Raw genomic sequence first — 13,449 nt, forward strand, 5'->3', positions numbered from 1 at the left:
GATTTTATTCAAATGAGATATATACTCACAAAGCAGTAAAACAAGCGTGCAAGATCCTCAAAGGAGCACTAAAGTGCAAAACCGGTGCGAGTCACATCAAGGGGGGAGACTCCCAAAAGTTCCGTCGTTTCGAAGGGGGTCCCTTCTTCTTCAGAGCTCCTTTGAGGATCTTGCATGCTTTTTTTACTGCTTTGTTTGTGAGTATATATCTGTAACGGAACCGGACCCCGACTGCACTGGGGTATTTCTGTTAGACTCCCGCTTCCCTGTCCGAACACAGATCCACGGACACCGTTCTTGAACGAAAACCAGGAAATAGACTGCTTTATTTTAACATAGATACAAGATATATATACACAGGGCGGGGCAACACACACCCAGTAACAAGAAACACATCAGCAGGCAGTCCCATCAGGGGGAAGGGCTGCTGGAAACACCTCCCACCAAGCCAGTACACAAACACATACATCCCATAATAGTTTGCTCCCAAGCAAGACCCACAATAGAACAATGGGATGCAACCACATGACAATAAACAATGAATAACTCCCCACCCCAATATTAGGACATATCACCCTGCACCTCTAACAGGCACAGGGTGACTTACACATAATAGGGATATGGGGAGCTGAGACAGGGGTCTCCCCACCTCTCTAAAGTGAACTGTGTTCCATGGGCCCCCCCACCCAAAGTGACTCCCGTCACAATATCTCATTTTAATAAAATCAAGTTTTGAGGTAATACGCAAGGTCGGTGCGCTTTCTTTTTGTTTCACTTTGCAGTACTGGTCGGGCTTCCCCAGCCTTGTTAAGAGCTGCACAACCTTTGATCCATTGGTGGACGAACTTCCATAAGTGGTCCATCCACCCGCCCACCCTTGATCTGGGTCCCTGAGCGCAGGAGGTGTTGTTTCTATTTCCACTTTCTGTGTTACCCCTCAGAGCCAATCAGGTTCCAGCTGTATTCTATACTGGCAGAATGGGAGGAAGAATCTGATTGGTCCCCAAAGATAACCCAGTGCCTGTTTCAGACACTTTTGTAGATAATGGCCAGAGTTTTCATCAGGAAGGGAGTCAATAAGTCCCCGGGAACACCAAATCTGACTTTTAAATCGTGCGACTTCGCTTGATGTCAGATGTCAGTCCGACTTCAGGTGCAACTTGGAAGACATCTGTGCAACTTCATGCATGGTGTCTATGCAAGTCAAACATTAAGCTCATCACTACCTGGCACTTTGAGGTCCACCTTGCTAGTCCTGGGTTGGACCCCCTTTTACCTTCATTCTTCGTGGCACAGATTCAACAAGATGTTGGAAACATTCCTCAGAGATTTTGGTCCATATTGACGCAGTTGCTACAGATTTGTCAGCTGCACATCCATGACGGGAAACTCCCGTTCCACCTCATCTAAAAGGGTGCTCTATTGGATGGAGATCTGGTGACTGTGGAGGCCATTGGAGTCCAGTGACCTCATTGTCATGTTCCAGAAACCAGTTGGAGATGATTTGAGCTTTGTGACATGGAGCATTATCCTGCTGGAAGGAGCCATCAGAAGATGGGGAGACTGGAGTCATAAAGGAATGGACATGGTCAGCAATGACCCTCTGGTAGCCTGTGGTATTTAAACGATGCTCAATTGATACCAAGGAGTCCAAAGTTTGCCAAGAAAATCCCCCCCACACCATGACACCACCTGCCTGAACCATTGACACAAGGCAGGATGGATCCACCACACCATGACCCCACCACCACCAGCCTGAACCATTGATACAAGGCAGGATGGATCCACCACACCATGACACCACCACCAGCCTGAACCATTGATACAAGGCAGGATGGATCCACCACACCATGACACCACCACCAGCCTGAACCATTGATACAAGGCAGGATGTGTCCACCACACCATGACACCACCACCACCAGCCTGAACCATTGATACAAGGCAGGATGGATCCACCACACCATGACACCACCACCACCAGCCTGAACCGTTGATACAAGGCAGAATGGATCCACCATAGCATGACACCACCACCACCAGCCTGAACCATTGATACAAGGCAGGATGGAGATTTTTTTTTTTTATTTATGTATTAATGTCATACATATCCATCCTCAACTTATATATAAAAGTACAAAGTAAAATAAATAGAATAAATAAATACAAAACTAAACAAAGAAACTGAAAAAGTCCCAACAACCCCTGTGGGAGAAATAATAAACAAAGAACATAAAAGTCCATAACCTGAAAGGAAAAAACGGAACTTATATACAATATGTACAGTACAAGGCCTCTATGGCCAAGACCATATAATTAGGAGCCTTCATGGCTCAGACATAAACGTAAACCATAAACAATTTCCATACTAAACCTGCCGCTTACGGCCTATATGGCCCAAACTATACACAAAAACACCTAACCATTTTATACACTATGGGGGAGGGCTAAGGAACCCGCAGATCTTCCACGTCTGACACCTACAACCTACCATACAAAAGGCTACCAAAAAGACCGAAACGCAAAAGCTAGGGAGTGCAAGAGGCAGAAAACAGGGACAGTTCCCATCACCCGAGATCAACAGACCGCAGCAACAGGCTTGATGTTCCTCCACGCCTCCATCCAAGCCCTACGCCGCAGCCTGTCTTTCTCAAGACCCCGAATTTTCCCAACCTCACCAAGAATGTCACTCACCACCACCTGAACAGGGAGGACCTTCTGCCGAATGGAGACCTGACACCGTGCCATCCAAGTGTAGTAACGGACAACTAAGCTGACTAAAAACAAGGTGTCCAAATCAAAACCCATGCGACACTCGAATGCTCCGTACACCCACTCCGCATACGACATGCGATGGAGGAAAGGAACACCCAGAGACCCTCCCACCTGTTTATACACCTCTACGTTAAAGGGGCACTGAAGCAAGAAGTGGTCCATAGTCTCCACTTCACCCCCACACTCCGACCTCGGACAACCACGGTCATCCGGAGGACGGTACTTCAGGTTACCCCTCACGTAGAGCCTGCCGTGGAAGGCGAGCCAGGCCTGGTCCCGCAACTTCAGGGGGATCCGCTCCAGATTTATCAACCGCAAACCCTCCCTCAAAACATGGCCCGGGCAATCTCTCAAGGCCAGCGGCGCATGGAAAGCAGATGCCACAATCCTCTCACCCAGGAGCCTCCTAGGGAGGGACCGGACCTCCTCCGCAGTCACATGCCACCGCCGGAGTAACTTCAGGCACGGGGCCGCATAAGCCGGGAGCTTACCATGCTTGACCCGCAGGCTTCTCACTGGCCCACCACTCTCCCAACTGTGCAGAAAGGGTCCAAACCAGATCCGGAACAGTCCTACCCATGCAGGCGGACTCTCTGCCAGCATGTTACCAAAGTTATGTTTCAAGAACATCAGAGAGAAAAAGACCACCGGGTTGACCATACCTAGGCCACCCTCCCGCCTGGATGAGTAAGTCACGTCCCTCTTGACGAGGTTCAGCCGATTCCCCCATAACATCTGGAAGAAACAGCTATAGATCCTCGCATAGAGCGATTCTGGCAAGAGGCAAACAAAGCTGACGTATAAAAAGACTGGGAGCAGGAAAGTCTTGATCAAGTCAACCCTTTCCCTCAAGGAGAGCCGCCACCCCTTCCAGCATCTCACTTTGACCTCGGCATCCGACAGCCTGGATTCCCAATTTTGCTTGCTGTAATCAGCAGGGCCAAAATTGATGCCCAACACTTTGATGTTCGGCTGAGGCACTGGGAAGGCGTCCGGGAGTGAGAAGCTCTCACCCTCCCTGCCCATCCAAAGAACTTCACATTTGTCCTGATTGACCTTGGAACCTGATGCCTCGGCATACTGATCCATTACTAAAACCACCTCCTGCGCCTCCTCTGGTCCAGAAATGAAAACAGAAACGTCATCAGCATAAGCCACAACTCTCAAAGGCGGATCTCCAGTGGCACCCACCGGCACCCCGCTCACCGCCCCACCATCTAGCCTCCTGACGAAGGGGTCGATGGCAAAGGCATAGAGCAAGGGACTCAGCGGGCACCCCTGGCGCACCCCAGATCCAACCTCAAAGGGCTGCCCAACCCAACCATTCACCAACATGAAGCTCTCAGCCCCTTGGTACAAAGTCTTCAACCAGCCGATGAACCTCCCCTCCAAACCATACCGGTCTAGGAGATGCCAGAGGTACTTGTGATCAACTCGATCAAAGGCCTTTGCCTGATCCACCGCCAGCAAGTACTTTCCCCATCCTTCAGCCTTACATCGCTCCAGAGCCTCCCGGACAGCTAACACCGCTGTAAAGGTACTCCTGCCCTGAACCGAGCAATGCTGCTGATGGGAAAGCAAACTGTCTGCCACTGACGACAAGCGCCAGAACAAGATCTTCGCCAGAACCTTTCTATCGACATTGAGGAGGCTGATGGGGCGCCAGTTCTCAATAGCCGAAGGATCCTTACCCTTTGACAGGAGGATAACTGCAGACTGTCTCATGGAAGGAGGGAGAGATCCCTCATCCAGACAGCTGTTATACACTTCCGTGAGACGAGGTGCCAGGCGGGATTTAAAAGCCTTAAAAAATTCGGCTGTCAGACCGTCTGGCCCAGGAGTCTTCTTAATGGCCAGACTATCAATTGCTCTGGACACCTCTTCTGCAGTAATCTCTCCAGTCAAACTCGCCAGAGGGACATCACTGTCCAGACCAGGCGTGGATTCCAAAAAGCTCGACATCCCTGTCCGGTCAAGGTGCTTCTCACTCAGTAAATCCGCATAAAAGGACCTGGAGACCTCCAGAATCCCCGACCTGGATTTAGTCAGGGACCCCGTACTATCCCTCAGAGCAGAGATCGTCTTAACTGCTGCACTCCGTTTGCAATTCTGGAAAGGGTCGGGTGAGTGGTATTTCCCATAATCCCTCTCCAGAACCAAAGAGGCACGCCGATCATACTGGAATTGCCTGAGGAGAAGCTTTACCTCCGAGATTGCCCCCGAATCTCCACCGCTAGAAACAAGGCGGTCGAGCTTCCTCCGCAACCGCTGGTAGGCGTTATACTGTTTAAACTGCCGTCTCTTACCAATGGCCTTGAAAAACCTGCTGATCCGCACCTTGGTGAGCTCCCACCACTCAGACTTACTGCCGCAGAAATCCAGCACAGTCTCCTGCGCCTGAAAGAACTCCTCGAAAGATCGTCTCACCTCCTCGTCCTCCAGCAGAGACGAATTCATCCTCCAGATGCCCTTTCCTCTCAGCGGCGTGTCTGAAATATTCAAGGTGACAGATAGCATAAGGTGATCGGAAAACTCCACCGCCCGACACTCAGGTGCCGAGAAGGCAGAGTTCTCCTTCAAAAAAAACCTGTCTATCCTACTCTGGCTATTACCTCTCCTATAGGTGAAACCCGTGCCGTCTGGGACCAAGCGTCAACCAGACCTGCCTCCCTGACTATAGCATTTAGAAAAACGCTGTCGTATCCCAGCCTGTCAGTGAAGCCTCTCCTGTCCTTGGGCCTAGTAATGGTGTTAAAATCACCTCCAAAGACCACCAGCCGGGATGTAAAGAGGTAAGGTTTAATCCTCGCAAAGAGGTTCTTCCTGTCCCACTTGGACTGTGGGCCATAGATATTGATGAGCCGGAGCTCTTGCCCCCTTACGAGAACATCCAGAATCAGACATCTTCCGATCTCTACCTCAATTATCCGCCGACACGTTACCATGCCGGTAAAAAGCACCGCGACTCCGCTGTAAGGCTCAGCCGCAAGAGACCAGTAGGAGGGCCCACGCCTCCACTCACGCTTGGCCAGATGGACATCAGCCAAGGTGGGCAACCTGGTCTCCTGCAAAAAGAAAATATCAGCTTCCATCCCACTGATCAAAAATAAGGCTGTTTCTCTAGCACTTACAGACTTTATGCTGGCAACATTAATGGTTGCCACCTTTATCGGAGCGGGAACTGCCATTAAGATAATTGAGAGGGACGTTTCTTAACCCTCCTCCTGACTTTTTTAGCAGGGTCCCTTACACGCTTCAGGAGCCCTCTCGCTTCCTCATCCTCCATCGGAGAAGTGGGATCCAACTCACCCTCATCCCCCGATAGAGCCCCAAACCGGTTTTCCAGGGCCACCTCCCCCACCTCCAGAGAGGAGACTGACCCCGCAGGGGATAGAACAGGCCTATTATGCCTACCCCCAGACACCTGGGACCACCCCTCCTCCTCCTGAGCCCCTACCGGGACAGAACCCTGGGACTCCTGAGGCCCCTTACCAGGCTTCTCCCTCCGCAAAGGCAAGAGCACAGGGGGAGCGGCCACAACTACGCTAGACCTTGCCTCCACCAACCCAGCCCCCCTAGCAGCCTCCCTCAGCAGTTTCTTGTTCCTAGGAGGGGGGACAGGCATGCCAGAAGGGGCGACAGAGGACACAACTGGGACAGATGGGGCAGAAGGGGCAGAGACCAAAGAAGCCTCAGCAGCCTCCACCTCCCCCGCCAGGGTAGCTGCCAAAGCCGAAGCAGCCCTCACTAACTCCTCCCCCGCCTCCTCCGCATCCATGCGGGAAAACTCAGCTGCCAACTCTCCCACAGGGAGGTTATGGAGGGCTTCTGGGCACCTGTTGTACGAGTGCCCCTCCGTACCACAGAGGTTGCACTTGATGATATTGCAATCTCTTGCCAAGTGCCCTATCTCCTGGCAGAGAGAGCAACGTACAACTGGGCAGGTGGCAGCAAAATGCCCCTTAGCCCCACACCGGTGACAGACCCTCGGCTGGCCAGGATAAAAGATAATTAACCGATCCTTCCCCAAGAACGCAGAGGAGGGGACATGCTGGATAACATTCCCGACCACACGGAGGCGAACAGAAGCCGTCCACCCACCGGTCCATATCCCCCGGTCATCCAGGACCTTTCCCAAGGGCCCCAACACATCTCCATACCTGCCCAACCAGACCTGGATATCCGCAGCAGGGATGGATTCATTCCGCACCAGGATTGTAACCCTCTTAACCAGGGACTGACGGGACAAAAGCCGGGGGGTCAAACCCACCCACCTGGGACTGGACACAAAAGTGGCCTCATACCGCTGCCAAAACAAATCAAGTTGGTCAGGCCGCATGAAAGAGACATCATATTCCCCGGTCCCAACCGGAGCGATAAAGGCAAAGATTTCACTTGCCTGGAACCCCATCTCCAGAATCCGGTCGATTACCTCCCTCCTACCAAGGGGGGGACCCACCCCTGTCCACTTAATTTGGACAACATTGCGCCTGGCTGCTGAAGTGGGTAGGTTGCCTGCCCTTGCCCTGGCTGACCCCATGGGCACTGGACCACCCCTAACCGCCGCGGAGTAGCTCAACGCGGGCTTAGGGACACTTATACCAGGGGATCCTGCAGGAGGAACCACTGCACTGGCAGCCAAGACAGGGGGCACAGGCTGTGAAACACTGGGACCCCAGGGAGCTGGGAGTTGGACATCACCCACCTGGGCAGGGGAGCCCACCTGGACATGACCCACAGGAGCCTGTACTAGAGGCTCAGAAGACAAATCCCCCTGAGGACTAATATGAGGCTGTACACCCGCAGCCATCACAACCCCCGAGGGGGCGGGGCCCGGCAGGACTACTGGGGAGAGGAGACCCCTAGTCAGAACCGTGGGGCGGACCTGCGCTCCTGACACATCAACAGATATGACATTTGTCACCCCCATGCCCGAGAATACCTCACCAGTCCCAGTAGCAGAGTCCTGTCCATTGTGTCCTGAGGGAAGTTCCCCAGCCTTAGCCAGCACCTCCTGCAGACTGTGATCCAGCCGCACGAAAGCGGCACGCTCCCTGGCCACCGGCTTGGCGGGTTTGCGCAGGATGACGTCACTTCCGGCGTCCACTTCCTCCTCCTCGGATGAAAACTGGAAGTCCGCATGACGCAGTTCCGGTCCTTCCTCCACCGTAAACTGGAGCCCACCTGCCAGCTCTGCCTCCTCCATCTGTGTCCCCCAATCCGTGGGACGCTGCCCAGGGGGGAGAGACTCTGATAATTCTGCAGCCGCACGCTCCTCCATATCAGGCCGAACCTCTTCCTCCACCGACACAGTGGGCTCAGCCAGCCCCTGTCTCCTCTCACCATCCTCCGACAACTCCACTGCAAGATCCTCCACAGATGAGGCCTCCTCCACAGGGCCCCGCACAGCCGCTACCCTGCGGCCCCTCGCGGCCTTGAACTTGGCCTCATTTAGATACCGCTCACTAAGGGCCCCACTCTTCCGCTGCAGCGCCAAAACATACCGCTCCTGTTGGGACACCTGGAGCTCCAAGGCCTCCAGACCTGGCTTCATCGCCTGCCTCTTGGAGGACCACACGCGTAAGTAAGAGGTGCGCAGCTTCTTCAAATCAAGAGACAGCTTCTTAAGCTTTGCCCCCTCCTGCTCCACCAGCCTGATCCGAGCCGCCACACGCTCCCTGTATTGGGAGTAGGTCTCCCCCATCTTTGGGCCCGTTCCCAGGTCCTCCACTGCTGGGATTCGGAGGCCGGTACTAAGTCCCTCCAGGGTACTAACCTCGCTGGACTCAGGTCCCTCCTTCCTTCCTGGATCGGGCAGGGCACTTGGGGTCCCAGGCTTCTTCCCTCCAGGACTAGGCCCAGGGTCTTCCATCCTGTTTAAGCCGGATACATCCCCTGAGGTCCCAGGCTTTGGGGCCTTCAGGTCAGCAGAACCAGGCCCAGGGACCGACATCCCACCTGGGCTGGGTTGGGGCAGGCAAGCCCCAGGCCCCTCAAGCTGTCCTGCAGCTCAGCAGCAGCAGCTCCTCACACAGCCTCTCCTCACAGATCCAGGAAATGACTGACCTGCTGTGCAGGCTGCAGTACCAGTGCTGGCCAGCGGATCACCAGGCAGGATGGATCCACCACACCATGACACCACCACCACCAGCCTGAACCATTGATACAAGGCAGGATGGATCCCCCACACCATGACACCACCACCACCAGCCTGAACCGTTGATACAAGGCAGGATGGATCCCCCACACCATGACACCACCACCACCAGCCTGAACCGTTGATACAAGGCAGGATGGATCCCCCACACCATGACACCACCACCACCAGCCTGAACCATTGATACAAGGCAGGATGGATCCACCACACCATGACACCACCACCACCAGCCTGAGCCATTGATACAAAGCAGGATGGATCCCCCACACCATGACACCACCACCAGCCTGAACCGTTGATACAAGGCAGGATAGATCCACCACACCATGACACCACCAGCCTGAACCATTGATACAAGGCAGGATGGATCCACCACACCATGACACCACCACCACCAGCCTGAGCCATTGATACAAGGCAGGATGGATCCCCCACACCATGACACCACCACCAGCCTGAACCGTTGATACAAGGCAGGATAGATCCACCACACCATGACACCACCACCACCAGCCTGAACCATTGATACAAGGCAGGATGGATCCACCACACCATGACACCACCACCACCAGCCTGAGCCATTGATACAAGGCAGGATGGATCCCCCACACCATGACACCACCACCAGCCTGAACCGTTGATACAAGGCAGGATAGATCCACCACACCATGACACCACCACCACCAGCCTGAACCATTGATACAAGGCAGGATGGATCCACCACACAACATGACACCACCAGCCTGAACTGTTGATACAAGGCAGGATGGATCCACCACACCATGACACCACCACCACCAGCCTGAACCGTTGATACAAGGCAGGATGGATCCACCACACCATGACACCACCACCAGCCTGAACCGTTGATACAAGGCAGGATGGATCCACCACACCATGACACCACCATACAAAGCAGGATGGTCATCAACAATACTCAGGTAGGCCATGGCATTTAAATGATGCTCAATTGATACCAAGGGGCCCAAAGTGTGCCAAGAAAATCTCCCCCACACCATGACACCACCACCAGCCCGAACCGTTGATACAATGCAGGATGGATCCACCACACCATGACACCACCAGACTGAACCATCTAAGCTTGGCTTGGGCTGTCTCAGAAAGATACATTCAGTGGAGAAGTGCGAATGGGATCAAGACCTGGAGTAGGAGGGAGCAAGAAGCACAGAGTGAATACAGCAGCACTCTCTGGGATCTACAAGGGATCTACTGCCATTTGTAGCAAGCTTTCTAAGGATAGCACTGAGCTCAATCCTTTATCCTTGTCCCAGGAGATCTTCTGAGAAGCCAGGAGGGCTAGTAGTGTCTGCAGGCTGTGGAGCGGAGAACAGCTCTATGGGGGGGGGGGAGAAGACGTCTCTTCTTGTATCTACAGGCAGTAAAGTGATTTTTGAGGGCTGCTAGTTCCTTGCCTGTAAAGGGGCGGCTGCTACTGATCCACAACGTCTGGCGACTTTCAGGAAAAAGAACAGTCCAGGATCTGCCTTGGTACGTAGGAGGGAAGCGTCACCCTTCCATTGTTTCAAGCCAAACTGGACATCCCGTCATCCCTATTCCCCATCCAAATTCATTTCCCCTTATAAAATAGCAAAACCAAGGCATGGACTGGTCATTGTTTCTGGATGCAAGTTGGTTTGGGAAATACCTGTTGCCTGGCCGTGCGGAGAGAGGCTTAGGGATACCCACAACACAGCGGCCCTCACGAGGGTAGCACTACACATGCACAATATTTACAGTAAGTTTCCAGCTGTATCTAACGGCACCATTGCATGGAGGTGCTGGGAAGTGCGGGGCGGTAAACATTCAGAGTCCAATTGCAGGAAACAGAATTTGCGTTAAAGTTTAGGTTGGCACTTCACAAACAGCCCAGGGGGGAAGGCGCCCCACCGGGAACATTCACAGGACGTAACAGTGATGTGTAGCAGAGCAGGTCTCGGATGTACTAACAGCATCTGTTTCGAGGAGGGAATGCGGCCTGGCCGGTCTGTACCCAAATGGGAAAATTCCAGTAAGGATGACAAAGTCCCTACCATTTCCCTGCTCGTCTGGAACCTTTCCCTCCGCTATGCACTGTCTCTGACAGATGAGTGACATTTCCCTACACTCCCCTCAGGTGGATTGCATGACAAGCCGAGCCAGGGTCATCATTAGAGTCTGCCTGACCCCAGAGTCACATGGGGCGACAGCATCCAACTGAATAGGTGCTCCAGTGCCACAGGAAACCATAGAGGAACCATGTTCCTTTTTGACTTCTCCTTCTGCAATGCAGCGGCAGTTGAGCGCCACCGGCAGTGTAGAAAGTAGACTGCACCTGCATGGACAACATCTGCCATAGCAAGATGCACAGGTCGCCCACTACCAATTAGGTCCAACCAAAAGTCTCAGCTGCCCAGTTTCTACTAGCACACCTCTACCTAGGACCACCAAGCTGGCACCCATCAGGGGCAGGTTCCCAGACAAACCCATCTAAGTCAACCCCTCCCCCGCCCTTCTTCCAGGAGGAGGACCTCCTTCTACATTGGAATGGACAATACAATATGAAATACATCCAGACTGACTACAAACAATATAACACGAGATAAAAAATGCTGAAGACACCCCCCCCCACCACCACCACCACCACCACCACCCTTCCCCAACACTCTTCAGTCCATGGCCAAGAATAATGCTGATTGGTTACAGGAGCAGAACACAGTAAAATCCATTCATCGAACGATCTGAATATTTCAATATCTGCCACTTGCTTGCATGGGAAAGAACATCGTATTCAATGGGGATTTTACATTTACATCAATATTTAAGCTTTTTCCTAGAAGTAATAGGATCTCCTTCATTGATTTTCAATTATATTTCAGTATCTGCTAGTTATACAATAAGAAAGTCTGGAAACATTCATGAATATATTTTTAAATACAGAGAAATTAAACAAATGCTGCTGGTAAAGATATTCAATATATATATATACAGTGGGGCAAAAAAGTATTTAGTCCCCACAATGGTGCAAGTTCTCCCACTTACAAAGATGAGAGAGGCCTGTAATTGGCATCATAGAGAGACCTCAACTATGAGAGACAAAATGAGAAAACAAATCCAGACAATCTCATTGGCTGATCTGGAAAGAATTTATTTGCAAATTATGGTGGAAAATAAGTATTTGGTGAATATGAAAAGTTCATGTCAATACTTTGTTATATATCCTTTGTTGGCAATGACAGAGGTCAGACGTTTCCTGGAAGTCTTCACAAGGTTGGCACACACTGTTGCTGGTATGTTGGCCCATCCTCCATGCAGATCTCCTCCTCCATGCAGATCTCCTCTAGAGCAGTGATGTTTTGGGGCTGTCGCTGGACAACACGGACTTTCAACTCCCTCCAAAGGTTTTCTATGGGGTTGAGATCTGGAGACTGGCTAGGCCACTCCAGGACCTTGAAATGCTTCTTACGAAGCCCCTCCTTTGTTGCCCGGGTGGTATGTTTGGGATCATTGTCATGTTGGAAGACCCAGCCATGTTTCATCTTCAATGCCCTTGCTGATGGAAGGAGGTTTGCACCCAAAATCTCACGATACATGGCCCCATTCATTCTGTCCTGTACATGGATCAGTCGTCCTGGTCCCTTTGCGGAGAAACAGCCCCAAAGCATGATGTTGCCACCCCCATGCTTCACAGTAGGTATGGTGTTGTTTGGATGCAACTCAGCATTCTCTCTCCTCCAAACACGACGAGTTGTGTTTCTACCAAACAGTTCTATTTTGGTTTCATCTGACCATATGACATTCTCCCAATCCTCTTCTGGATCATCCAAATGCTCTCTAGCAAACTTCAGACGGGCCCCGACATGTACTGGCTTAAGCAGGGGGACACGTCTGGCACTGCAGGATCTGAGTCCCTGGCGGCGTAGTGTGCTACTGATGGTAGCCTTTGTTACGTTGGTCCCAGATCTCTGCAGGTCATTCACTAGGTCCCCCCGTGTGGTCCTGGGATTTTTGCTCACCATTCTTGTGATCATTTTGACCCCACGGGGTGAGATCTTGCGTGGAGCCCCAGATCGAGGGAGATTATCAGTGGTCTTGTATGTCTTCCATTTTCTAATTATTGCTCCCACAGTTGATTTGTTCACACCAAGCTGCTTGCCTATTGCAGATTCAGTCTTCCCAGCCTGGTGCAGGTCTACAATTTTGTTTCTGGTGTCCTTCGACAGCTCTTTGGTCTTCACCATAGTGGAGTTTGGAGTGTGACTGTTTGAAGTTGTGGACAGGTGTCTTTTATACTGATAACAAGTTCAAACAGGTGCCATTGATACAGGTAATGAGTGCAGGACAGAGGAGCCTCTTAAAGAAGAAGGTCCAGGTCTGTGAGAGCCAGAAATCTTGCTTGTTTGTAGGTCACCAAATACTTATTTTCCACCATAATTTGCAAATCAATTCTTTCCAGATCAGCCAATGAGATTGTCTGGATTTGTTTTCTCATTTTGTCTCTCATAGTTGAGGTCTCCCTA

Source organism: Staurois parvus, unplaced genomic scaffold (assembly GCF_062004578.1).
Source record: "Staurois parvus isolate SC_StPar_1 unplaced genomic scaffold, SC_StPar_1.0 ptg002764l, whole genome shotgun sequence".
NCBI lineage: Eukaryota > Metazoa > Chordata > Amphibia > Anura > Ranidae > Staurois > Staurois parvus.